The sequence below is a fragment of the Populus alba genome, chromosome 6 (genome assembly GCF_005239225.2).
Source record: "Populus alba chromosome 6, ASM523922v2, whole genome shotgun sequence".
Lineage (NCBI taxonomy): Eukaryota > Viridiplantae > Streptophyta > Magnoliopsida > Malpighiales > Salicaceae > Populus > Populus alba.
Genome location: NC_133289.1, coordinates 18,349,841 through 18,362,655, shown reverse-complemented (window position 1 = coordinate 18,362,655; position 12,815 = coordinate 18,349,841). Strand labels below are relative to the sequence as shown.

The window sequence follows — 12,815 nt, the reverse complement described above, 5'->3', positions numbered from 1 at the left end:
GAGAGAAACACACTTCAGTACTGATACAATAACACCAGCCATATATTGAAGCTAACTATAGGAAAAATGCATGGATATCTAGCTACGTTTGGAATACATACTCCCTGAATTGGCACTTGAGCTTGATTTTGCTTCTTTATTATTTGCTAATATCATTTCTACCAAACATGACATTAATTTGAAATGAAAGGAAATATCCCTTTCTCCCCCAACTTGAAAATTGAAACAAGTACTGATCCCGAATGGCGCATGGTAATTGGTGATTGACTCACAGAGGTATATAATTAAAACCAAATTGTGGAACAAACAGAATTAACACCCCATTACTCGTTGGCTTGGACCTTCGTCTTTTCAACCACATTCCCATCATTCCCAGCAAGTGCCCTGCACTTGTCTCCCCTGGTGAAGGAAGTGCATTCATAGGAGAGAGTAGCAGCAATCACTCTTTGTATGTAGTTTGCCACCTCATGGCTAGATTTCCCACCACTTAATGTTAGCTCTGGTGGCAACTTGTTCAGGAAAGTTACTTCATATGCTGGGCCAGGGTTCATGAAGAAGTAAAATGGATCCATCCCTTTCCAGCCTCTTGCTGTGGTTCCGTGAAACATACTCATGCGATTCACCATAGCCACTGGAACGAGTTCGTCTGTTAATTCAGCAAACAAAGCCGAGAACCTTAAAAGAAACGGTTCGCGGCAAGTAGTTCCCTCGGGTCATATAGCTAGGTCACCTTCTTCTAATAACTTCTTGATCATTGATGCGTCTGCAGCTCGGTCACGGCTGAGTCTAACAGTTTTGATTGGTGAGATAATTTCAGAGAGACGAGAAAGTGAGTATGTGACTGCTGGAATAGGGCGCCCAAGGGCAGTGGAGAGAAATATGGGATCAAGCAAGGTTCTGTGTGAGCAAACAAAGAGGACACCGGATTGACCAATTGATTTTTTGGCTGGGGGAGGTGGGGTTCCCTTTATGGTGACACGGACACCAAGTGTCCAGAAAGCATAGTAGACCATTGGTATAGGCAGGAGTGACCCTGCTGCAATCCTCAAGCAGGCTAAAATGAAGCCTATAGGGATCCAGAGAACTATGAGTAGTGCTGATAATGGTGTTCGTTTTTGGACTAGCCGGCCATCATGGAAGATGACTGGTTTTGGGAGCTTGTCAGTAGTCACAGCTTCAACCTCTGGCTTAGGTGGCACTATGTAGCCCTCCTGTAGTTTTGATCAATGCAATCTGTCAGCTTCTGCCCAATGATATATGAAAGGGAAAAATGAAAAGAAGAAGAAGAAGACCACTAGAATATTGTCTAACCTTGCATAGAGCCATGAAGGGTGCATCTGTATGACGATCTCCAAGTCCAATCTCTGGTTGTGTCTCCCCAAAAGCCTTTTTAAGGGCATCTGCCTTGTTCTTCCCCACAAGTACTGCCGGGCTCTGAACAAACCCTGTTGCTCTACCTTTATAAGTTGATATCTCAGTCCCCAAAACCAAATCAGCTCCCAAGAAATCTTTCAAAAATGCTTCCACCATAATTCTTGGATTTGCAGTAAGAGCACAACGTTTTCCGCAAGAAGAAAACACACGCCACGACTCAGATTGAAGGTCATTAGAGTAAAACTTGGCAGCACAGCACGTGCTACAGACTCAATGTCTGATAACTTCATTCAGGCACACGTAGCAAAGATAAGAACCTTAATACCAGCAGACTCGGACACAAAGTAATAGAGAAGTCCTGCTAGTGGTGAGTTCAAGAGCAAGAAAAGCAGCCTAAAAATCCCACCACCTTCGAAGGAAAGTAGAGCAAAGTAAGGGAATGAGCTACGGCCTCTAAGCAGGGTCCCATCCATGTCAGCAACTACACTGTGCTTTTCTTTGCCTATGGATGCACATTTGTCTACAGTTGGGAAGCTAACCATCTTTGTAACTATGTTTGGTTTATATTGCCTAAATTTTGAATGAGCAACTTGGAAGTTGGTGGGGGCATTTATAGAGATGAAGAAAAACGTACCAAGCTAGAGGACATGAATAAAAAGTGAGGGAGATACGAGAAAAGTGGATCGTTGGGAACTAAGAGCCAGGGTGACAAGGGAGCTACTTGGCACCGAGATTTCGAAATAAGCTTCAGGATGTTATGGAATGATCGATGGTTAGGTACAATTTTAAGGATAAACAATGCTGAGTTTGTAAATAATTGACTTTGTGTTCATCGCTGCTTTTGTTGTCGTGTGTGATTTAAATAAGCTTTGCAATGTTAGTCACTCTCATGTCCGATGCTCACTTCTGGAGAATGGGCGATGATGGAGAAGTGGCAATATTTTCACATTAAAAGAGTATATTCACGTGAATGATCAAATAAATTCAGTATACAAGCACAGCCAAGTTCGTTAGCTACGGTTGTGACTCTGAAATAAGAATTGACGTTAACATGCAGGACTTAGGCATGTTAGATGTAGAGAGTCCAGCTTGTTGTGCTGTCATGATTATTATCCAGTTTGGTTTTTTAGGATAAAGATGATGGTGGCCTTTAGTCCACACCAAGAACTCTTTACATACGAGTCCAAGTTTCTTCGCAGGGTAATTGATGAATTTTTATGCCTTGAAGGCAAGATAAACTTGGTAAAATAAACAACAAGATAGAACTATCTGCTAATGTTTGAGTGATTAAAGTTCCAAGATGTTCAATTGTTCATAGAAGGCCTTGAAATATGCTGTTTGTAAAATAATCTCCAGATTCTGAGGCAGATTTTGTAGGTGGCATCCAAGTATTCTTAGCTCCACCTCGCTTCCGGATTGAGCAAGTTCTTGACTGTGGTGATTATTGAGTTACCCTATTCATCGGTAGTCAAGTCAAAATCACCCTTTCCTCGCAATTTTTCTTTCTTTTTTTTTGGTGTCTATGAAGATTATCATCTGCTGATTGAGATCCCATGAACTTTCTCATTTTCTGTGAGGTCCTTGAAACAGAAGCTAATACATCACTTGATCTCGTCTCTGTGCATCCTGAAACATACAAGCGAAGGAAGGTTTGCATGACAGCTAAACCATGAAGACTCTACAGCAGATGACTTGTCGAGTTTCGATGATGGGGAGCTTTCTGAATCAGAAGATTGGTTATTTGAATTCCTGGACACTCTTGAAGTTCTATTGGCGGAAAGGAGAGTGGATGAAGTTATGGAAGCCCTAGAGAAAGGAGAAAGATTAGCCAATGAAGTCAGTGAGAAGCACTCTTTGAGCCCAACTTCACTCGTTTCTTTGGAGACTGCTATTAGAGATCAACGAAAAAAATTAGCTTAGCAGCTTGCTGATACCATTAGCCAACCTTCAACTCGTGGACTTGAGCTTCGTTCAGCTGTTTTAGCTTTAAACTTTTTTGGAGATGTCCCCGTGCCCATATATTGCTACTCAATTCTCACCTCCAGAAGTTGCAGTCTAGTTTGTCGAGTCTTTGCTCATCAAACAGTCCACGTGGAGGAAGCATATACTGCTGCACTTTCACAGATTGTCTTTTCCACCATCATACAAGCAGCAAGTGATTCCTTGGAAGTTTATGGGGAGGAGCTTGCATATACATCCAAACTTGTAACTTGGGCTGTCAAAGAGATCGAGTCTTTTGCTTTTCTTCTAAAGAGGCATGTTCTAGCTCAATCAGCAGCTGCAAGACGTCTAAGGGTTGCTACCAAGTGGATTCATATATGCTTGGGTCATTGTTCTTTGTCAGAAGCTCGTGGATTGTCCCTTGCTACCATCTTATTGAGACTTTTTAGGTCTATTAGTGAGCAGGCATTGAATGCCAATTTAAAGAAAAATGAAGAGAGCAGTGCTGCACTTGCTGCCGCAGATGACTGGTTGCTCACTTATCCACCAGCAGGTGGAAGCCCTTTCTCTCAGACTGCATCTCTTGGTAGTGAATGGCATCACAGCCAAAGCTTTCAAGCAGTGCTAACTATTAAAGCTTTCAAGCAGTGCTAACACAAGCATATCTTCTGGAGATAATCCTTCCATGCATTCAGGAGAAAATCATGCCATCTGATAACCTTACAGTTAATGGTGCAGCGTCTATCTAGCAGTTGATTAACTCTAATTATAGTATAATGTATATCCTGTAACAGCTACTTCCTTATCTCTCTCACTTTCTGTTGTAAAGCTTTCCTATATAATAATACTTCAACGCCATGTGCAATGGCGTGGTTGATAATTACTGGTTTACAAAACCTTACATGGTATCAAAGCTGTAAGATTAACCTCCATTCGATCCTATGGCCTTAGAAAATTCTTCTTCTACTCTCTCCTTCAACACCATGGTTCACATGGTAACTATCAAATTATCCTCCACCAATTTTCTTCTTTGGCGCAGTCAAGTGATCCCCTTGCTGCAGTGTCAAAACCTATACGGCTATGTTGATGGCTCAACACCAATGCCCTCTGCTGCCACTGATCTTGCAGGTCACAACATGTGGAAGCAATTAGATCAGCTCGTCATGAGCCTTTTGCTTTCTTCTCTCACAGAGGAGGCCCTTTCTATTACTATTGGTTTTACAACATCAAGAGATGTCTGGAACTCTCTTGAAACCACCTTCAGCCAAAAATCCAAGGTCCGTGAGCTTCAAATTAAAGATGAACTCCATCTCATGAAGCGTGGTTCTCATAGCATTTCTGAATATTCTAGAATATTTAAGGCTCATTGTGATCAGTTATCAGCAATGGGACGACCAGTTGAAGATACTGACAAGGTGCACTGGTATCTACGTGGTTTAGGCCATGAATTTTCAACTTTCTCCATCACTCAACTCTCTTTAACTCCTATTCCCAGTTTCAAAGACATTGTTCCCAAAGCCGAAAGCTTTGATCTCTTTTCAAAATCCATTGATCAAAACACAGGGGTCCCTACCTATATAGCAAATTTCTCTCCAGCATCTTCACACCGATCTGGCAACACAAACATCTATCAACACAAGTATAAAGGAGGGCCATCCAGGGGAGGACACCGTAGCAAACAAAATTATAGACTACCACCTAGATGCCAGATCTGTCGTGAGGAAGGACATTATGCCACAGATTGTAATCGCAGATATATCAAACCTGAAGCCACCAGATACATCAAACCCGATGCCAATCTTGCTGAAGCTCTTACTCATTGCACCATTCATGATGAACCTGCAGATTGGTACACAGATACAGGTGCCTCTGCACACATGACAGCTGATGCATCTCAACTTGATCAGATGGAACCTTACACTGGTAAGGACAAGGTTATTGTTGGTAATGGATCCTCTCTCCCAATTACATACACTGGTTCCTGCTCCCCCACTCCCCATCTTCAATTAAATGATGTCCTGGTTGTCCCACGTTTAACGAAAAATTTGCTCTCTGTCAGTAAACTCACCCGTGACTATCCTTTATCTGTCTCTTTTACTGATAATGATTTCATCATACAGAATCTTCACAATCAAAGGGTAGTGGCAAGCGGCAAGCATGTTGATGGACTTTATGTACTGAAGCGTGGACATCAAGCCTTCTCTACTGTTTTAGCAAAATCCAGTCTTTGTAATTCCTTTGTTGTTTGGCATGCACATTTAGGACATGTCTCTTCTTCAATAATTTCTGTTCTTAATAAACAAGGTTCATTGTCTCTTTCTTCTCTCTTGCCGAATCCATCTCTCTGTATTAGCTGTCAAAAAGCTAAAAGCCATAAATTACCATTCTCCACAAATGACAATCGCTCCCCTCACATACTTGGTCTTATACATTGTGATCTTTGGGGTCCAGCCCCTATAAAATCCATTTCTAGTTATCAATATTATGTTATATTCATAGATGATCACTAACGTTTTACTTGGTTTTATCCATTAAAACACAAAACTGATTTTTACTCAACATTCCTTAACTTCCAATCTTTGGTTGAAAATCAGTTCTCCACAAAAATTAAGGTTTTTCAAAGTGACGGGGGAGGGCAATTTATTAGTAAACATCTGCAGACTCACTTTACTAAGTGTGGAATTCATCACCAATTCTCATGCCCCTATACACCTTCTCAAAATGGCAGAGCAGAAAGAAAACATAGGCATCTAACCGAAACAGGTCTCACAATGCTATTTCATTCTGCTGTTCCTCTTCATTTCTGGGTTGAAGCCTTCAGTACAACAGTTTTCATCATCAACCGCTTGCCAACACCAGTCCTGAATGGGAAATCTCCTTTTAAAATTCTGTATGGTAAGTCTCCTCTCTATACTACCTTTCGAGTCTTTGGCTGCTTATGTTTCCCAAACTTGCGGGCTTATACCAAGCACAAATTTGAACCCAGAAGTCTCCTTGCGTCTTTCTTGGTTACCACACATCCTACAAGGGTTTTCGATGTCTTGATCCTGTTTCTAATCGTGTATTTATCACTAGACATGCACGTTTTGATGAAAATGTATTTCCCTTTTCCTCTTCTCATATGCAACCCTCCTCTTCTAACTTAGATTATATTGCCTTTCATGATCCTATCTCATTACCTCCTGTTATGGCTAGCACAACTTCATCTACAGGGCATTCATCTCCATCATCAGTGTCCTTGTCCAGGCCATGTAAAACTTGTGCTTTGGACTTACCATCACCTCACGGCACCATATCCTTAGCACCATCTGTTCCTGCTCCTCAGGAACCGCAATCCACAGCACTTCCAGTTGCATCAGTTCCCCCTCAGAATTCTCATTCCATGATTACTCGAGGCAAAGCAGACATCTCCAAGTCCAAACAATATAATTACATATGTCAGGTTCCATCCTCTCCTTTATTATTCTCTCTTTTGGTTACAAAGGAACCAAAAGGTTTCAAGAGTGCTGCCAAGTCTCCAGGATGGCTGGCTGCCATGGATGAAGAAATTCAGGCTCTAAAGCTTAATCAAACATGGGAATTAGTTCCACGACCAGCTGCTACAAATGTTGTTGGATCCAAATGGGTTTTCCGCACCAAGTATCATTTGGATGGTTCCATCGATCGGCTCAAGGCACGCCTTGTTGCTAAGGGCTACACATAACTCTATGGTCTTGATTTTAATGACACCTTCAGTCCAGTTGTTCGCGCCTCAACTGTTCGCATTGTTCTCTCCATTGCAGTCTCTCATGGCTGGACAATGCGACAGCTGGACGTCAAAAATGCTTTCTTGCATGGTTTTTTACAGGAATGAGTTTACATGGAACAACCACCAGGCTATGTTGATGCCTCCCATCCATCTCATGTCTGTCGCCTTAAAAAGGCACTCTATGGCTTGAAGCAAGCCCCAAGAGCATGGTTCCATCGGTTTAGCCAATTCTTGCTCAATGTTGGCTTCAAAAGTAGTCAAGTTGATTCCAGCTTATTTGTCTATTCATCAGCTCCTGAAGTTATTTACCTGCTCTTATACGTTGATGATATTATCATCACCGGCAACAATTTGTCTCTCATTGACTCCTTTGTTCATAAACTACGTCATGAGTTCTCAATAAAGGATCTTGGCACCTTAACTTACTTCTTGGGTTTGGAATTCACTCACTCTGCCACAGGAATATTTCTAAGCCAGCTCAAGTATACAAGAGATCTTCTACTTCGAGCTGATCTTCTTCATTGCAAACCCGTTGCCACTCCCATGATTGTTTCACAACATTTAGCTGCTGATGGCACTCCATTTCATTCTCCAACTGCCTATCGCTCTCTCATTGGCGCACTTCAATATCTAACAATTACAAGGCCAGATATTACACATGCAGTGAACTCTGTAAGTCAATTCATGCATAATCCTCAGAACCATCACTTCCAAGCTGTCAAACGCATACTCAGATATGTTAAAGGCACTCTGCACTTTGGTCTCAAGATTACACCATCCACCACCTTCAACATCTCAGCTTTTTCAAACGCAGATTGGGCTGGCTGCCCAGATACAAGTCGCTCAACATCTGGCTATGCCATCTTCTTAGGTGACAATCTTAGTTTCCTGGACCTCTAAAAAGCAATCAACTGTTTCTCGTTCTTCTGCTGAATCTGAATATAGAGCTTTAGCACTCACTGCTGCTGAAGTTAAATGGCTTTTGAATATTCTTCATGACTTACATCTCCAGCCCTCAGCCAAGCCTAACCTACTGTGTGACAATGCTAGTGCTATCTTCATGGCCCGAAATCCTGTTGCTCAAAAACGATCTCGTCATATAAACATTGATATTCACTTTGTTTGTGAATAAGTTTGCAATGGTGTCTTAACAATTCAACATGTGCCGTCCAGCTTGCAAATTGCAGACGTCTTCACTAAAAGTCCTTCAAGATCTTTGTTTCTGCTGTTCAGGTCCAAGCTTCGCGTGTTACCAACCACGCTTAACTTGCGGGGGAGTATTGGCGCTAACACAAGCATATCTTCTGAAGATAATCCTTCCATGCATTCAGGAGAAAATCATACCATCTGATAACCTTACAGTTAATGGTGCAGCGTTTATCTAGCAGTTGATTAACTCTAATTATAGTATAATGTATATCCTGTAACATCTACTTCCTTATCTCTCTCACTTTCTGTTGTAAAGCTTTCTTATATAATAATACTTCAACGCCATGTGCAATGGCGTGGTTGATAATTACTGGTTTACAAAACCTTACACTAACAAATTCAATTCCACGGTTCAGATGACTAATAGTGCTTTCCTCTATAAGATTTTTTCCTTCACAAATTGAAAGCTCTTGGCACCTTTCTTTTGCTTTCCTTTTTTCAAATTAAAAGCTCTGTATAATCCTGATGATTGTTGGACATGTGCTATTCAAATACTCGTTGAATTTGATTTGTCCTTTCCTTCCTTTATCATTCAAGAAATTTTCATTTTCAAATCAGAACTTTCTCGAGTGAGAGGCTTCAGTTGGATGGTCCTGCACTGCAAGTGTTCAATTCCTATGTCGATTTGTTAATACGTGCACTACCGATTTCAGTAGAGAATGAAGAGAGCTTGGAAGGTTCAGGAAGTAGAATTGTCAAGATGGAAGGAAATGAATCCCAGCAGCTAGCTTTACTAGCTAGTGCATTATTGTTAGAAGATGAACTGCTCCCATGTTCTACCATGAAGCTCTTGCCATTTCCTACGAGAATGGATGAACAACCTAAAAGAGCTTCTGAAAGGCAATCCCGTCTTCCAGAACAAAGGCAAAAGGAAGAAGAAGCTTCAACGCTCAGTTGATCACTTACGAGATAGCTTCTGCAGACAACATGCTCTTGATCTCATCTTCACAGAAGATGGTGACACTCATCTCAATGCATACATTTACACAAGTGTGGATGGCAGCACAGAGGATCCTGAATGGTTCCCATCTGCAATTTTCCATGTAGTTTGACTGAGTTGCAAGTCTGCTTTGGTGTGATTATAGGTTTTTCTACACTCGACTGAGTTCTGGTGTCTCAACAGGCTTACAAAATTCTTTCAACAAAAAAAAAGAAAAAAGAAAAACAGGCTTACAAAATTTATGTAAAAGTAACCTGAATACAGATTTGGTGATTATTTCTAGTTTCTTTTATTAACTGTAAGTGGGAATTCTTTTTGGAGAATTGTACTTGTCAAGATATTCAAAATGTGCTTAACTACACCTTCATTGTACTTGTCAATAAATCCATATCTACACCGGTTAGGGGACAAGCACACATCATTCAAACAGGTGACTCTAAATTCTCGATCAATTTGAACCATGAACGAGGAGATTGGATTGAACAATTAAATTTGAATTTTAGGGTAATGTTATTTATTGTCTAGTAGTTTTATGCTATCAAGCATAATTCTTAATCTGATAATTTGATCAAACTGAAATTTTACCAAATGTTTCCAAACATGTTGTTCTACATAGGGTTAAAATTTCAAGTCAATTAGAATTTACAAAAGTCTTATAATACAGGTTAGCAGATGGAACACAAATTTTATTGTTTGTTGTCTTTTACAATGTTATTTGTTATATTTTGATTTATTGACTTATGGACTTTCTATTTAGAGAGGATTCTTTTCCTCGTAATACAATGATATTCATTAGCTTATTTTTAAGAGTTTTCTTGTTTTACAATGATCTTTAATGGATAGCAACATAGTCTTCAAATGTGGCAAGGATTCCTTAATGTTTCAAAAATTATTTTCTTACAAGGATTTATTATTTATCTTATCTACACAAGGAAATGAGGGCTGGAGTATTTAACGACAAATTACTTTTGGGCCGGATTATTTCTTTATATTAATTTGAATTATTTTAATGTTTTATTTTATTATTTGGATATTTACATTTAGTTTAGAGCTTGTGTTTTAGTTTGAGCTTGTTTTGACTTGAAATCAATGTTTTATGACCATGCTAGTTATTAGGCTTGTCTTAGCTAATCATTAGCTTTGGTCTATTAGTTTACAATCCAATAAAGGTCCATGAGGGTTATTTAAGAGGATTATATATATATATATATATATATATATATTTTGCTGTAAAAATCCAGTAGTCATAATGTTTTGAATAAACTTATGTTTTTGCATAATGCAACACTTTTCTCTTTGCTGAGATAAAAAACAAATTTGACTTATCGAGGTATAACTGACCTTATACTTCTCTTTATACTTCTTGTTCACGAATTAATATTCATTAGGTGGGGGTTCATTCCAATAGTGTTGGTGCTTTGATTTAGGTAATCTTTGTGTCATACTCCTATCAAACTTGATTCTTTGGTTTTTCAGGATTTGTCTTTCTTATATGCAGGTTTCATGATCATACAGTTCATATCAGTTGGTATCAGAGCGAGGCTTTAAAAATCAAGTTATATCCTATTTGTTTTCATTGTGTAAATTTGTTTTTGCTTATATCTTCTTCTTGTTTTTCTTTGTGTCTTGTTTTGGGTCTAATTTGGTTAAAGTTTTATTCCATCAATTTGGTTTTCTTTTCTTACGTTATTGTCTAGTTTTGCGTTAAGGGTCCTTTGATAAAAAAATTTTAAAAAAAGTTAAAAGATTCAGTTCTGCCACGAAAACACTAATTCAAAGGAGATTGAATCAAACCTTATTGAAATCACTTTAAAATTGATATTCTGGGGTTTTTGGGTAAAATAATATCAAATATTAAATTTGAGGTCATTTGGAATTTTTTTGGTTTGCATTTCAAATTTGGATATTAGATTGTGTAAATGGGTTTGATTTGCGTCAACTTATAAAACTTGTTTTTCTACTATTGAAATTGACGTAATCAATATACTAAAATTATATTTGGGATACTTGGGTGTTAATAAAGTCATTTTAATTAGTTTTACATCTGTTTTATTTTGTATCTTCAAAAACATCCATATTCCATATGAATTTGTTTACTACTCGTGAAATTGTAATTATAGTTTTGTCTTTATTTGTTTTTGTATATTTCTTGCTTCTTAAGTTATTACACATATTTGAATTGCGCTACTAAGCTTTTCTATTTGGTTGCATTGAATTTTAGAGTGAAATGTTTAATTGAGTGAAACATAAGAGGAGTGTAAACACTTGAGGGAGTGAATGAGGAAATATATTTTTATTTATCACTAACATATTTTGTAGATTGGAAGGTGTCGAACAATACCAAGATGACACCATCAATTAAAAATTAACTTTTTAAATTAAAGCCTTAGCACAACAAATGAAAAAGATGAACAAGGTAATAGGAAATTTAGAGGATAGGATGGAGAGAATGAAGAGATGTGATGTTGAAATTGATGTTTTGAGAAATAAGGTTGATCAGGGTGGAAACAATGTTAGGAGGGGTGGAGGCATGTTAGTCAGGCATGAGGATTAACTCGTGTTGATTCTAAGGAGATGAGTGTTGAGAAGTATGATAGTGCGCCTTTAAACCATGAAGATTAGTTTGGGCATCTTAAAAACCGTAGGTATAAGGGAGTTATGAGAGATGTGTGATTCGGCCAAAGAGATATCTGGGTACCATGATCAGGTAGATAATAGTTTGGGTAGCATTAAGATGAAAGTTCCTTTGTGTTGAAAAAAAAATCTTGAAATTTGCACTGAGATAGAAAAAATAAAGCTCATATTTCATTATCATAACTATTCAGAGGGTAAGAAGGTTAAGTTTGTCGAAATTGAGTTCACGTACTATGTCATTATATGGTGGGATTAGCTTGTGTAGAGTCGTAGAAGGAATAGTGAGAGGCTTGTTAAGACTTGGAATGAGATGAAGACTATTATTAGCAAACAATTTATCCTTAGTCATTATTATAGGGAATTGTACCAAAAGTTACAATGTTTGGGCCAAGGTACAAAGTATATTGATGAGTACCATAAGAAGATGAAGATCACGATGGTTCGAGCTAATATAATGGAGGACAGGGAGGCCATTATAGCTAGATTCTTGAATGAGCTGAATCGCAAGATCACGAATATTATAGAGTTGAAATACTATATGGAGTTGGAGGATATGATGTTGTATATAGCAACAAGAGTGGAGGGACAACTCAAACATAATAATAGTTCACGACCAAGCCAACTATTGGGTTCTTCGTCAACTTGAAAACCTAATTGGGGGTTGCCTAATCTCAATCAAATCAAATATAGAGGAGAGAACCAAGACTACAAAATAGAATAAAGACATCTTCATTGATAGTAGACATAATGTTGAAACTCCTACATCTTGTAATCATGACAAAATATTTTCATTGTTTGGGAGTTTGTCAGGTTACTTTGCAGTGTCCAAATAAACAAGCTATGATTATAAAGGCTTATGGTTATTAAGGCTCATGGTGAAGTTGTGACTGATAAGGAGAAGATGGGCTTGAAGATGCAAGTGATGAACGTATTGAGTATTCGGTTGAGGGTGAGGCGCTTGTAATGAAA

General features: G+C 38.6%; 1 pseudogene; it reads right to left on the bottom strand.

Annotated features, from left to right (window-relative positions):
- Nucleotides 1–77: 77 nt before the first annotated feature.
- On the bottom strand, nt 78–2,265 carry LOC118043739 (glycerol-3-phosphate acyltransferase RAM2-like; annotated as a pseudogene).
- Between the last annotated feature and the right edge of the window lie 10,550 nt (nt 2,266–12,815).